Source organism: Pleurodeles waltl, chromosome 6 (assembly GCF_031143425.1).
Source record: "Pleurodeles waltl isolate 20211129_DDA chromosome 6, aPleWal1.hap1.20221129, whole genome shotgun sequence".
NCBI lineage: Eukaryota > Metazoa > Chordata > Amphibia > Caudata > Salamandridae > Pleurodeles > Pleurodeles waltl.
Window position 1 is genome coordinate 1,122,434,110 of NC_090445.1, and position 15,640 is coordinate 1,122,449,749.

Below are 15,640 nucleotides of genomic sequence, written 5' to 3' on the forward strand. Positions count from 1 at the left end.
ACCCACAATCCCCCCGGAAGAATGCAAAGACAAATCGAATAGCGGTCAAACTTTGTATTGTGCCAATATACTACTCATCAAAAAATGTACGGATATATATTTCACGAAATCAGTCAAAAATAAATATACAATACAAGAAGTAGTGCAGAGATGTACACAACAATGTCCGTGCACCAACAGTCCAAAAATGCATGGGCGAGGCCCACAATAGATACCTGACCAAAATCCAAGAGAACACTGCCGGGGCATCAGATAGAAACAATACAGGCACCTCAGGGGGAAGGGAAGGGGGGGCACCTCAGCCAGATGAATGCAAAGCCAGATCCACGACGGGGCTCCATGACCATTGATGTATCCTGGGGAGTGCAAAGCCACAGTCTCTCAAGTCACTTCAGTGGGTGGGTTGCCCACTGTGCCATCCTGGGGAGTGCAAAGCCACAGTCTCTCAAGTCTCACAAGTGGGTGGCTTGCCCACTGTTACATCCTGGGGAGTGCAAAGCCACAGTCTCTCAAGTCTCTACAGTGGGTGGCCTGCCCACTGTTACATCCTGGGGAGTGCAAAGCCACAGTCCCTCAAGTCTCTACACTGGGTGGCTTGCCCACTGTTACATCCTGGGGAGTGCAAAGCCACAGTCTCTCAAGTCTCTATAGTGGGTGGGTTGCCCACTGTACCATCCTGGGGAGTGCAAAGCCACAGTCTCTCAGCTGTGCTTAGCCATGGCGGTCTTTGCCCTGTTCAGCGGTCTTCACCATGGCGGTCTTTGCCCTGTTCAGCGGTCTTCACCATGGCAGTCTTGGCCTTGTTCAGCGGTGCTTAGCCATGGCGGTCTTTGCCCTGTTCAGCGGTCTTCACCATGGCGGTCTTGGCCTTGTTCAGCGGTGCTTTGCCATGGCGGTTCTGGTACGGACATTGGTGTGTGGCATGAGGAACTCCACACTGGACATTGGTGTGTGGCATGACGAACTCCACACTGGACATTGGTGTGTGGCATGACGAATTCCACACTGGACATTGGTGTGTGGCATGACGAATTCCATACTGGACATTGGTGTGTGGCATGACGAACTCCATACTGGACATTGGTGTGTGGCAAGACGAACTCCACACTGGACATTGGTGTGTGGCATGACGAACTCCACACTGGACATTGGTGTGTGGCATGACGAACTCCATACTGGACATTGGTGTGTGGCGTGACGAACTCCACACTGGACATTGGTGTGTGGCTTGACGTTCCATCATTGCCCAGCGGGGCTGTGGGATTCTGGACCCTCATGGGCTGTGACTCCAGCGGTGGCGGTGGTCTCCTGACCAGTAACAATACTTGGGCCCTCCTGGGCTGTGACTCCGGCGGTGGCGGTGGTCTCCTGACCAGTAACGATACTTGAGCCCTCCTGGGCTGTGACTCGGCGGTGGTCTCCTGACCAGTGACGATACTTGGGCCCTCCTGGGCTGTGACTCCGGCGGTGGTCTCCTGACCAGTGACGATACTTGGGCCCTCCTGGGCTGTGACTCCGGCGGTGGTCTCCTGACCAGTGACGATACTTGGGCCCTCCTGGGCTGTGACTCCGGCGGTGGTCTCCTGACCAGTGACGATACTTGGGCCCTCCTGGGCTGTGACTCCGGCGGTGGTCTCCTGACCAGTGACGATACTTGGGCCCTCCTGGGCTGTGACTCCGGCGGTGGTCTCCTGACCAGTGACGATACTTGGGCCCTCCTGGGCTGTGACTCCGGCGGTGGTCTCCTGACCAGTGACGATACTTGGGCCCTCCTGGGCTGTGACTCTGGCGGTGGTCTCCTGACCAGTGACGATACTTGGGCCCTCCTGGGCTTTGACTCTGGCAGTGGTCTCCTGACCAGTAACGACGGTGCTGGCGGTTGTGTCTGGACCTCCGGAAATGATGGCGCACTTCTCCGGCGTGACAGTCACAACAGGTTGGGGAGACTTCCTCAGGACCTTCCCCACCTTCTTTTGAGTTACAGATGACCCACCAATCGCCTTGGATCCCATGTCACTGTTTGTCCCACCAGGAGTCTTGACACGGTCCTGTCGTCCACTCTCCAATTTCGAAGCCTTTACAGGGGGTAGGCTGACAGTGCCTTGGCTACGGGTCCTACTGCCTGCCCTGGTGAACGGGGCACTCCAAAAACCTGGTACACGCACCACTGGTACTGGAGGCTTTTTGGCTGAGGCGCTACGACTGGACTGATGAATTGGAGGGGGGGGTGGGGGCAAAAAGGTCAATTTGACATAGGGACAGTTTCTGACGTACACTGGGATGGGTAGCTGGAGGGGCTCTGGGAGTGGAGGAAGAGGAGGTGGTTGTAGGAGGTGTCACTTTAGCTGTTTTGGGTGCAGGTGCAGGTACTGGAGGCTGTCGTGAGGTGGATGGATGTTGGGTGAGGGATTGCCGGCGTTTGTGTACTTTGGGAGGGGGCGTCACAGACACACTGGGAGAGGACACAGGGGACGTGTAAATGGCAGTGGAGGTGGTGAGTGCAGGTGAGCGGCTTGTGGTGCTGGGTGTCCTGGTGCGAGTCCTAGTGCCTGTAGATGTGGTGCATGCAGGTGTGTGTGTAGACGACACTGGGAGGGAGGAGGTAGAAGAGGAGGAGGGGGACACAGTGGAGACAATGGATGTTGCGGTGTCTGTATGGGTCTGATGCTTGTGTGAGTGCCTGTGGTGTGTGTGGTGCCTATGCTTGCTTGAGCTACTTGTGTGTGTTGACTTGTGTGCATGCTGGTCTGTAGGTGTGCTTGGGATGGGCTGGGGTACAGGGGATTGGGTCTGGGTGGAGGAAGTTGGAGGGGGGAGGCTGGACACAGGGACAATGGTTGCCATCAGTGCTGAGGCCATAGATTGCAGGGTTCGCTGAAGGACAGCCTGACCAGAATGAATGCCTTCCAGGAATGCATTACAGTGTTTCAACTCTCGTTCTACACCCTGGATGGCATTCACAATGGTAGACTGCCCAACAGTGAGTGACCTGAGGAGGTCAATGGCCTCCTCACTGAGGGCAACTGGGGTGCCTGGGGCAGGGCCTGAAGTGCCTGGGGTGAAGGTGATGCCCACCCTCCTGGGTGAGCGGGCACGGGGTGAACGCTGAGGGGCTGCTGGGAGGGCGGTGCTGGTAGGGGAGGTGGCGGCTGTACCTGTAGAAGTGGGGCACACAGATGGTGCCGCCACCACAGGGGAGCTCCAATCGGCGGACGAGTCCGTGTCGCTGTTTGGTGATCCTGTGGCCGACGTGAAGCTCCCCTCACCCTCCGTCCCACTGGTGAATTCAGAGTCTGTGGTGTGGCCCTCCATGGCCATGTGGGACGCAGCTCCCTCGTGCTCCGGTGCCACTGTACCTCCGCCTGTTGATGCTGATGTACAGAAGGACAGGGAGAGCAGAAAAAGGGTGGAGACAGAAGTAAGAGAGTTTTAGTGCATGGCATACCGCTACCGTTGGCGGACAAGACAAACGCAGCAGCCCCCTGCATTACGCCGTGCTCCTGCCCTCTGCACATGCATTTTCTGGGATATGGCCTACATGGCAATGGTAGAAATCTGCCCACATGGATGGCAAAGGGGCAACTATACATCAATTTGCCTTTTTTTTGTTGCTGGGGTAGAGTGCCACATGGCCTACATTACGGAGGGGCCTTGCCTACCTAACTCGCCGTGGCCTAGGGACACCCACAGCCCACCTCCCCCACCCAGACCCCTCCACTACGCGCAAAGTCAGCAGAATGAGGTTGTACTCACCCCCTTGTGTCTGCTGTGATGCCCTCAAGCGCCCATCCAACTCCGGGTAGGCCACCGCCAGGATCCGGAACATCAGGGGGGTCATGGTGCGACGGGCACCCCTCCCACGTTGGGAGGCCATCCCCAGCTGAGCCTCCGCCGTCTTCTTGCTGCAGCGGCGAATGTCCTCCCATCTCTTCCAGCAGTGGGTGCCCCGTCTCTGGTGGGCCCCCAGGGTCCGGACTTCCTTGGCGATGGCACGCCAAATGTCCCTCTTCTGGTGGGCGCTGACCTACATGACATGCACAAGGAAAGAGGAACAGTCATTACCTACAGCACCGTCGTTGTAATTGGCCCCCTCCCAACTCTATCCCTGTGGCCCATTCATCCCCATGCATGACTGTTCTATGTACTCTGCCCCCATCCCTCATCAACCCAGCCCTCTCCACCCAGGCCTAGGCCATATAACGTGCTCCCTGTGTACTAACCTGTTGGTCTGGAGGACCGTAGAGTAGCGTATACTGGGGGAGGACCCCATCCACAAGTTTCTCCAACTCCTGTGCAGTGAAGGCAGGGGCCCTTTCCCCAGACGCAGCAGCCATCGTCGCTTCCAGACCGAGGTCACAGCAGCACTCGCAGTGTAGGTCCTCTCCTGCCGAAGGTCAGGTATCTAGTGATTGAAGAGATAGAAAATGATGGTGACGTCTGAGGCGGTGACGTCCGCGGCGGTGCGCATCATCACCGCCAGCGCACCTGTTCATTGGCTCCTGGGACCCATAGGGTCCAATGTTAACCAATGCAGCATTGCGCCGCGCTCTACGACCGCCTACCGCGACGGTGTACAACGCCAGCGTAGTTACCCCACAATTCCAATGTCCCAGTTTAGAGGTCAGGCAGCCACCATTTCAGGGGCCCACATGGCTTCAATTACTACTGCGTCACACATACCGAGGCCTACACTCAAAACCTTTCCCGGATGGGTTAATTGTCTGTTGTAGTCTTGTGTGTGACTGTGGGTACATACCTGGAGGAATGCTGACAGTTTCTTCGCTGTTGTCCTTCTTAGGCACCGTCAGTTGGGACATATTGGAAGGTGGCGGAATCCACCGGTGTACCGACCGCTGGTGGACCTGTTGACAATGGAAGAGTGACATGTCATCGTAACCTACTGGTTTGACCGTGCCACAATCCAGGAACTATGTACCCAGTTGGAGCCAGACCTTATGTCACCAATCCGCCATCCGACTGGAATCCCCCCTGACGTGCAGGTGCTGTCAGTGCTGCATTTCCTTGCAAGTGGGTCTTTTCAGACAACTGTGGCCATGGCATCAGGGATGTCCCAGCCTATGTTTTCCAACGTCTTGTCCAGAGTGTTGTCTGCCCTGCTGAAACACGTAAGGAGATACATAATTTTCCCTGAGGTGGCGGATTTGCCTACAGTGAAAGGTGACTTCTATGCCCTTGGACATATCCCCAACGTCATAGGTGCCATTGATGGGACCCATGTAGCTCTGGTCCCCCCACACAGGAATGAACAGGTGTACAGGAACAGGAAGAACATCATTCCATGAATGTCCAGATGGTCTGTTTGGCAGACCAGTACATCTCGCAGGTAAATGCAATGTTCCCTGGCTCAGTGCATGACGCCTACATCCTGCGGAATAGCAGCATCCCTGATATGATGGGTGAACTCCAGAGGCACAGTGTATGGCTATTGGGGGACTCTGGTTACCCCAACCTGTCCTGGCTACTGACCCCAGTGAGGAATCCCAGGACCAGGGCAGAGGAACGGTACAATGAGGCCCATGGGCGACTAGGATGGTGATCGAGCGGACCTTCGGCCTCCTGAAGGCCAGGTTCAGGTGCCTCCGTATGACAGGTGGGTCCCTATTCTACTCACCGAAGAAGGTGTGCGACATCATCATCGCCTGCTCCATGCTTCATAACTTGGCATTGCGACGCCAGGTGCCTTTTCTGCAGGAGGATGATCCAGATGACGGTGTTGTTGCAGCGGTTGAGCCTGTGGAGCCTGTGGACAGTGATGAGGATGAAGCTGATGAAGATGAAAACGGCAACAGGGAGTCAGTCATACAGCAATATTTTCAATGAGACACAGGTGAGTACAATTTCATGTTTCACATCATATTACATTTCACACGTCTACCTCTATCCTGTACCTACATTTCACTCCCTATTTGGTAACTGAGTTGTCCCCTTCCATTTTATTTTCAGTAATGTGGTAACCTACGTGTCAACAGCTTGCACCCTTGAAAGGCTTGTGATGTGTGACATTGGTATGTTGACCTTCCAATGGGTAACCTTTTTTAACACTGTAATTGACAATACAAAGTTCACAATCTTTGACTGACTCCAATATTATTGAGGTTTCAAGGGTGTTTATTGAAGTGCATAAAAATGTAGGGGGGTTGTGAAATGGGGAGAGGTCATGGTGGAAGAATGTCCATGGCAGAGTCCAGTCTATTAGTCTCACAGGTACATTGCACATCTGGCCATTGGAAGTGGAGCTGGGGCAGTTCCAAGCTGGACAGGGTAACAAAGTGGGACAGTGGGGGGACAATCAGGGTGGTCTTATTTCCTGGCGGGGGTCTTGCCATCTTGCTCTGTCCTGTTCCTGGATCTCAGGGCCCGCTTTCGTGGTGGTTGTCCGTCTTCAGGGGGTGGGGTGCTGGTGTGTTGGTCCTGTGGCGGGGCGTCCTGTCCACTAGCGCCGGCGGAGGTGGTGGGCATTTCATCGTCGTGGCTAGTGTCAGGGGCCCCTTGGAGTGCCACGGTGTCCCTCAAGGTCTTTTGAATGTCCGTCAGCACCCCTACAATGGTGCCCAGGGCGGAGCCGATGGTCCTGAGCTCCTCCCTGAACCCCAAATACTGCTCCTCCTGCAGACGCAGGGTCTCCTGCAACTTGTCCAGGACCGTTGCCATCGTCTCCTGGGAGTGGTGGCATGCTCCCATGATGGAGGATAGGGTCTCGTTGAGAGTAGATTCCCTTGGCCTGTCCTCCCTCTGTCGCACAGTAGCCCTCCCAGCTCCCCGGTGTTCCTGTGCCTCCGTCCCCTGGACCGTGTGCCCACTACCACTGCCCCCAGGTCCCTGTTGTTGTTGGGGTGGTGGGTTATCCTGGGTTCCCTGTAGTGGTGGACACACCGCTGATTGCCCTGTCCTGGGTAGGGAGGTATGGGCCCGCTGGGTGGGTGCTGTGCTGGTGTTACCAGAGGGTGTAAGCTCGGTGTTGGGCTGTGGCTGGGCAAGGAGAACCGACTGTCCTGAGGTCCACGATAGTCTGGGCTGGTCATCAAGATCCAGTAGGGCAGAGCTGCTGTCGTCACTGTGGGCCTCTTCTGGGGGTGGAGTGGTGTTGTCTGCACCCTCTGGTGTGGTGACGTTCCTTCGGGTTCCTGCGGGGGTATAAGTACATGATTATTGCATGTGTGTGTTTCATGGTGTGCAATGGTTGGGTGTGCGTGAACCCCAGTGCAGGCATTCCGGTGTGGGGGCTTGTGTGGTGATGTTTGGGGGGTGTTGTGGGTGTGTGCAGTGGGCATTCTTTAGTGATGGGTGTCCATGCTTAGTTGTGTCATGCAGGTCTTGGGGTTGGGATGGGTGGTTGGTGTTATGGGTAGATTAGTGAGGAGTTAGGGTGATAGGGGAGGGTGTGAGGGTGGGGGTGTGTGATAGCATGCAGGTAGGGTGGGGGATATGATAGTGAAGATTTGACTTACCAGTGTCCGTTCCTCCAACGACTCCTGCAAAGCCCTCAGGATGCACGATGGACAAGACTTGCTCCTCCCATGTTGTTAGTTGTGGGGGAGGAGGTGGGGGTCCGCTGCCAGTCCGCTGTACCGCGATGTGGTGCCTGGATACCGTGGAACGCACTCTCCCCCTTAGGTCGTTCCACCTCTTCCTGGTGTCCTCCCTATTTCTTGGGTGCTGTCCCACAGCGTTGAACCTGTCGACTATTCTTTGCCATAGCTCCATCTTCCTGCCTATGGATGTGTACTGTACCTGTGAGCCAAATAGCTGTGGCTCTACCCTGATGATTTCCTCGACCATGACCCTGAGCTCCTCCTCGGAGAAGCGGGGGTGTCTTTGGCGTGACATGGGGTGGTGTGTGTGTGATGTGTGGGGTGGTGTATGTATTGATGAGTGTGGTTAGTGTAGTGGTATGTGGTGTTTTGTGCGTGGATGTTGTGTGGATGATGGTGTAGTGTGCCTCTGTGTGATGGTGTTATCTATTCTGTGCTGTCTCTCTCTGGCCTTCGTCTCTAATTTGTGGTCGTAGGGGTTTGTGGGTGATGTGGGTGTGTGTTTTATATTGTGTTGGGTGTGTGGGAGTGGTGTGTGTATGTGTATCAGGTGTGTGTATTTGTAATTGTCCAATGTGGCGGTGTTTTGGAGCTGTGTGTGTATTTTGAGCGCGGCGGTGTGTACCGCCAATGGAATACCGCGGTTGAATGACCGCCGCGTGGATTCGTGTGTCGTAATAGCATGGGCGTGTTTCTGTTGGCGTGGAGGTGGAGATTTTGTTTCCGCATATTTATCGCTGAACTTTGGTGTGGCAGACTTGTGTGGGTGTCCGAATTTTGGCGGAATCCGTGATGTGTGTCATAATAGCTGTGGCGGTCTCCCGCGGCTGCGGCGGTGTATTGGCGGTCTTCTGCACGGCGGTAAGCAGCTTTTACCGCCAATGTTGTAATGACCCCCTAAGTGTATCAAGAAGCCACACAATGAGTAATTAGAAAAGTAAATTGTTTATGTTAGTGGCAAAGGTTGTCACTGCAACCATATCTTAAATTTGGAACTTTATTGCTTTTTAGGTTTTGTAGCATAGTTACAAATAGTAATCAAGGCTTCAGACAAGTGAGGAAATATTGTGATTAGACTGCACTAAGTATACATCAGAAGCGGAAGGGCAATTAAAAGATAAACAACATTTTTTAAGGCTAAAGGAACATCCAATGGAGAAAATAACCACTGAACATTATCATGTTATCAGAGTGGTCGAACCTAGATTTAATTGACCTTGATAAATACAAATATATGAAGACTCAATTTCCGATTGTACCAACTATTTACTTATTACCAAAAGTGCACAAATAACTCACCAGGTCATTCAATTGTGGGCGTGATAGGCTCTGTTTTGGAGAATAAATCAAGATTCATAGACACATTCCTGTTCCAATATGTAACAGCATTGCCATCATATTTGTGAGATTCAATGGACTTTTGAATAAAATACCAGGGATCACATGGAAGGAGGACTATCTGATGGCAACAATAGATGTAACTTCATTGTATACATCCATTCAACAAGGTGATGCCTTGCAGCATGCAAATATTTTCTGCGAGCAAGATAACTGAGGTGCATGGAACACTTCAAGATCTTATTGGAGATGTTAGAATTTTGTCTGACTCATAATGTTTTCTTGTTTAATAAAACATACTATCTACAAAAACAAGGAACAGCAATGGGGGCATCTCTTGTCGCAATATATGGAAACCTGCTGATGGCATACTGGGAAGCGGAGGTGGTGTGAAATGAAAAGAACCTAAACGTGTTGGATAATGTAAAATTGTGGACAAGGTATATTGATGATTATTTATCATCTGGGAAGGTGACAAAAGGAGTCTGGAAAGTTTAATTCTGTCATTGAACAACGCTGAACACAATTTGAAATTCTCCTACACTAGAAGTACAAATCAAATTGACTTTTTAGATGTTGAAGTTTAACAGTGGATGCCCTAAGACTTTAAAGTGCAGTGTCCATTTTGGAGAGATATTAAGCACTCCACTAAATCGCTCAGAAATTGTGGATTTTGAGGATCAGGTAAAATAAATGTGTACACTGTTTGAATTAAGGGGTTATCTGTAAATGTTCTTCAAAATGCCATGGATGGAGCCAGAGCCAAGACCAAGAGGAGAGCCTACTAGTAATCTGGACTGAAGACTCTTTAAGAATAATGAAGCTATTCACATGATCATGGATTACAGCACTAAACATTAAGAAAAGAGAAGTATATGTAAAACAAAACTGGAAAAATCTTACGATTGGATGAAAGCCTGAAGGAGATCCTTACAGAACATCCAAAGATAACATACAGGAAGGCTGCCTCCCTTGGACACACATTAATGCAAAGCTATATCCCCCGTGAGATTACCAAATAAATATTGGTTAACATAGCCTGGATTATGGAAATGTACAAAATGTAGGGCATATGAATATGAACTAAATATAACAACATATGAGTTATAGGACAAGAAACAATAAATGATTAAGGGACTTATTACATATTACATGGGAAACAAATAATTGATTTATCTATTACAGTGCTCCTGCGTTAGGAGCTATGTGGGGAGTACAACTTGAATGTGAAACTCAGGGTTCTTCAACGTCTACGTGCCATAAAAAATCACGACTTCACCTACCCCATATCTAAACACTTTTGGGAAAAACATGAATGTATACCAAAAAAAAAGCCTTTTTACAATGGTATCAAGCACATCAAGGCAGGGAAGAGGTGATGATCCAGATTCAACCTTGAGAAGAATGGAATCATGAATGATTATTCTAATGGTAACTGAAGCACTTCTTGACACAATCTGGATGCGGAATTGCATGTTCACTTACAAAAATATTCTGCGTCAAACTGAGTCTTCACATCTTGAAGTTTGAAGTACAAACATCAAAGAAATAGATATAAAACACCTTAAATAACATACTCTCACAGCACTTTAGGCATGTGCACTTTTGTTTTGGTGATATTACTAGGAGATATGTGCAGTACAGAATCGTATATGTGTAGCATCTCAAACATATGAGATACATAGGGACTGAGTGCAGCAAGTATTTGTTTTGATGCTTTTAGAGGCTGCCAAAATTATGTTTCAAAGTAAGTGCAATATAACATGGACTACCTCTCAAATATGAGCACTGGCACCTTAAACTAAGTAGATGTTCGGAACAAGTTTCAAGATATGTGTAATATATTTCTTGGGTGTAACTTAGGTAATATATGCCTTATGGCTGTTGATACTCTAGTATTGAACATGCAAGTCATTCTTACAACATAACTTGAAATTGAGGGTAGCACTTTACGAACATATTTGCACAATAATGAAATGTACTACACACTTAACTGTGTAATAGTGATAGAATGAGATCTATGAAACATGAGGTCTTATGTATATCTCTCTTATTTACAATGGTATCTCTGCTAAGTATACTGTGAAATATGCAAGGCATCTTATAGGTGCTGGGTACACTGAATTATCTTTCAAAGGCATGCACAGGTACTCTGTTTTTAAAGTGGCTAAAAATATGCTCTGTTATAAGTGCAATATGAGAAGAATTAATCAGTAAACATGAGCATTGGCATGTTAAGTTAATAGTTGCTATGGATATGTACAATATCAGGTTCGGGTGTATCTGCTGTAAAATATGTTATAATGTAAATGCATCTCATGAATAACAGCACTAGTACACAAGACCATGTAAACACCTCAAAGTAGTACTTAATTGAATGGCATCTCATGAAACATAGTATTAGCATCTTAAAATGAATGATCTAATTGTCTTAAAACTCAAAAATATCAACACAATTAAAAATGAAGCCCTAAGATTCGTACAAATGCAATGAGAGAAAATAAGAACTACATGTAAGAAATGGTCACAGTATTACATGTTGTAGGGATTGGTGACATTATTATGTGAAAAACGAGTGGTTAACAACTGACTTGTGTGAATGTTTGTGAAATCATTGATGAGCAAGTTTCTCCAATTAGAATAGGATACACAGGTATAATGTATAATTGTTGCTATCTGCCAGAGTATTGTCCATGCCAATACTGTTATAATTCATTAATGATTAACAAGCTTGTATGAATTAGGTAAATTGACTAGTTAAATTGTACTTTACAGAAACCCCATTTTAACAAGTTAACCCCTTTAAATCTGAAGAATATGAATTAAGAGCATAAATATAAATGTTGCGCACAGAAGCATGGACTGAACTGTGGAAGCAAGAGTATGTATGCTGTAATTGTTTTTAACAATGGAAAGCAGTGATGGACAATGGAACACTGTAACTTTAAATAGATTGTGCTTATGGACTCTATGTTTCAGTTGAACCTACAGACCAGGGCCACAACCTTGGCATCATCCTTGACAGTGAACTGACCATGAAGCAACAGATCAATGCAGTTGCCTCCTCCTGCTTCCACGCCCTCTGCATGCTCTGCAGATTCTTCAGATGGATCCCAGCCAACACCAGGAAAACTGTCACCCAAGCCCTTGTCACCAGCCGCCTCAAAAACGGCAATGTTCTCTATGCTGGCATATCCTTCCAGCTCCTAAAGAGACTCCAGACAATACAAAACACCACCGCCAAACTCATCCTGGATGTTCCCAGACACACCCACATCGCCAGAAGCACCTGTGCTCTTCCGCTTCAGCCTTCACACACACCAAGATTTTGGCGCAGCGACGGTGGCTTTATTTCCTACATCGCCTAGAACATCCCACCCTTCCCTCACCAAACTGCACCCTCACTGGCAGACTTCAGGAAGAGACTCAAGACCTGGCTCTTCAACAGAGAAATCACACCCCAGTGCCCAGATACCCACAGGGGTGACATGCTCTACAAATGACTGATTGAAGGTGAAACGATTACATGAATTGAGACAACTCTGTTTTGGAAGGCAACAACAACAAATAGTATATTGCATGGAGATAGTTTTCATCCAACGTTGCTCAAGAAAAGCATACCATATGGTGAATTCATCAGGATCAAACAAAACTGTTCCACTGAACAGGAAATGGAACAGAAGTTTATTGAAACCAGACAGAGATTTATCAAGAGAAGATACAAATATAAAGATATAAGATCTGGAGAACAGAAAGCAAGATCTCGGACTAGAGAGGAGATATTAAATAAACCAATGACCAAGACAACGAAGAAGGAATCCAGCATAAGATTGGTAATAACATATAGTAAGGAGAATCATTTAATTTTGAACATCCTTAATAGATAATGGGATGTGATAAAAAAGACCCTGATGTTGGAAAAGTGGTTGGAGACAGACCAGTGATAACGTATAAAAAGGCACCGTCCCTACAAGACTTACTGGTAAACAGTCATTTTCAGATGAAGAAACAGTCAAATTGGTTAATAGCTCAAACAACTGGCTTTGTATGTTGTGGGAAGTGCAAAGGGTGTCGCATAGGGACAAAAATGAAAGAATATTTTGATTAGCGAGGTAAAAAGTTGACAATCAATAAAAGGATCACCTGCAATACCAGCTATGTGGTCTATATAATAGTGTGTCTGTGGACTACGTTATGTGGGGAGTACGATCTGTCCTCTCAAGAAGCGGATTCTAGAACATATTAGAGCTGTGCAAAAGGATTTGGCTTATGCTATGGCAAAACATTTGATGACACATGATGGAGCAAGCTGGACAGATATAACATTTTTTGGAATTGCAAGTATTTATTGTAATGAGAGGGGAGGGGACCGAGAGATTAAATTAAGACGCTTGGAATCACGGTTCATAATACAGCTCAAAACCAAGTACCCAAGGGGTCTCAATGGGGATGAGGAACTTCATTATCATTTATAATTGGATATATACAAACTTACATATTATTGTACAATATGTAGACATACAATGGAGTGGATAAGAATAGGAATGGGTAACATCTGAAACACTTCTAAATACATGTGATTGACAGCACAATCAAGTGAATCTAAAATATGAGTCACAATTATAGATAGTGTGAGAATTTATATCTGTGATGAATAGTTGTAGTCTGATCTATGAACCTCTCATAACAGGTTAATTCTTAAAAAAATATTGGCCATCAATATGGAACCTCTTTCTCTGCCCTCATTTACATATTATATTTTGTATTTTTTTATAAGAACTTTTTTCATAAGCTTGGGCACAGCGGTGTTTTTATATTTTATTTTCTGGAATAGTATGATATGTGATATCCTTCCATTTGGACAATATGGTTTTAAAGTTCACTACATTTCCCATAATGCACTAGGTTGGATAATAGTGTATAGACTATAAATAAGAGACATTGAAAAAAAATACTTATCCACTGTGAGCAAGACCGTGAGGTCGAAACACGTCGGTGGTGATGGTTGGTGATTTATATGATTGCAATTAAAAAAACATAATAACTCTCCTGGAGTGCGGTGTTACAGTTGCTGTCAGCTGTTTGTTCTGAACACATATATATATATATGCACTCTTGTGCTCTGATAAGAAAAAAAACTCCACAAATCCATACGGAAAGTTTTAATGCATTGGGTTCATACCACATTCCACATTTCTATATTACTTATATTTGTAGGCTTCAATTTATATTGGTAGGTGACTCTAAAATATAAATAAGTGACCACTTCACTAGAATAAGTTCTAATTACATTGTTTAGGTTAGGTCCAAGAGGGTGGGATTGTTATTACGTGACTGACCCCCTTTTTCATACATATGTTGTAAAATATTTTTAAGTACATGTACTTTACAGAATGGTAATTTTTTACAGTTGTTATATTTTGTGTTGACATAAACATTTAGGAAGTACTATAGTTTAATGTTCATCAAAAGTAAGCATACCGAAAACAATTTGGTTGTTTAAAGGTCCTAGATTTCAGTTGCTGAAGTTTAGGTTATATTTTAGACACATTTCTAATTTTTGAAACATGTTTTTCAAGTAAGCATTTTGAAGGTTTTGGGGATATGGTCTCCAGCTTTAATAATAGAATTTGACCCAAGAGTTCTTTCTTCTCCTGTAACGATTATAATGTCAAGATGTAGTGGGTAGTCAAATACGATAAATTATACATTGGTTGCATTTAACAGATATTTATCTAACTTTGAGGTCTTTAAGCGTGTTTTTGTGTTCCATTACTTCCATATTGTAGTACCATAAGTATAATATATTGTTTATTTAAATTATTTTTAAGCAACTTTTATTCTATCTCCCACTTAGTGCCTCATTGTAGGAGCCCTGGATCCTCAACCAGTAACTTCACCCTTCATCATTGCTGTGAATCCTATTAACTTCATGGGTGCAGAATTTTTTTGATAAAGAACATTTTTATTGATTTGCAAAAAAGAGTAAAACAATGATACAAACATATAGCTTAAGCGCAAACGGGCACCTAGCGACGGTCAATCCCACTGTCTCGGACAACATATTAGAAGCGCAGGTTATGCAACACCATGGTGGAGTACCCTATATGTGTCTAATTTCCGTTAGGGGTAGAGGGAGGGGGTTCATATTGGCCTCTCCTGGTGTAGTGTCATTCGGTAATGTATGGAGGATACCTGTTGAGGCCTCCCACTTCCCCCACACTCTATATTTGTTTGGGCATCCTCTAGCCTTATAGACCAGTTTCTTACGCTGCGCGCACCAGTCCACCCCTTGTCTCCATTTAATCAGTGTTGGTGCGCCTTTGGCTTTCCAGTCAGCCATTATATCCCTTTTGGCCACTAGGCATGCCACCCCTAGGAAGATTCGATCTGCCCTTCTCATTCCAGTGTCTCCCATAATCCCTAGCAGGAGAGGTAGTGGCACCATTTCTATGTCTTCCTGTGAGACCTGGGAGATCTCTCGCGTGACCGCCCTCCAGTAAATTGCTATAATCGGGCATGTCCATACCATATGGAAAAAATCAGTTTCGGGATTCATACATCGGGGGCAATTAGCTGTGGATCGGAGACCTGCTCTGTACAATTTGGAGGGTGTAAGGTACGCTGTGTGGAGGTAATAGGTCTGAATTAGTCGGGACCGAGTTGCCATTGTAAGGGTTCGCGAGTGCCTCGATCCAGTCCACCTCATCCATGTGGCCCACCCATCCCTCCCATCTCTGGCGAGGTCC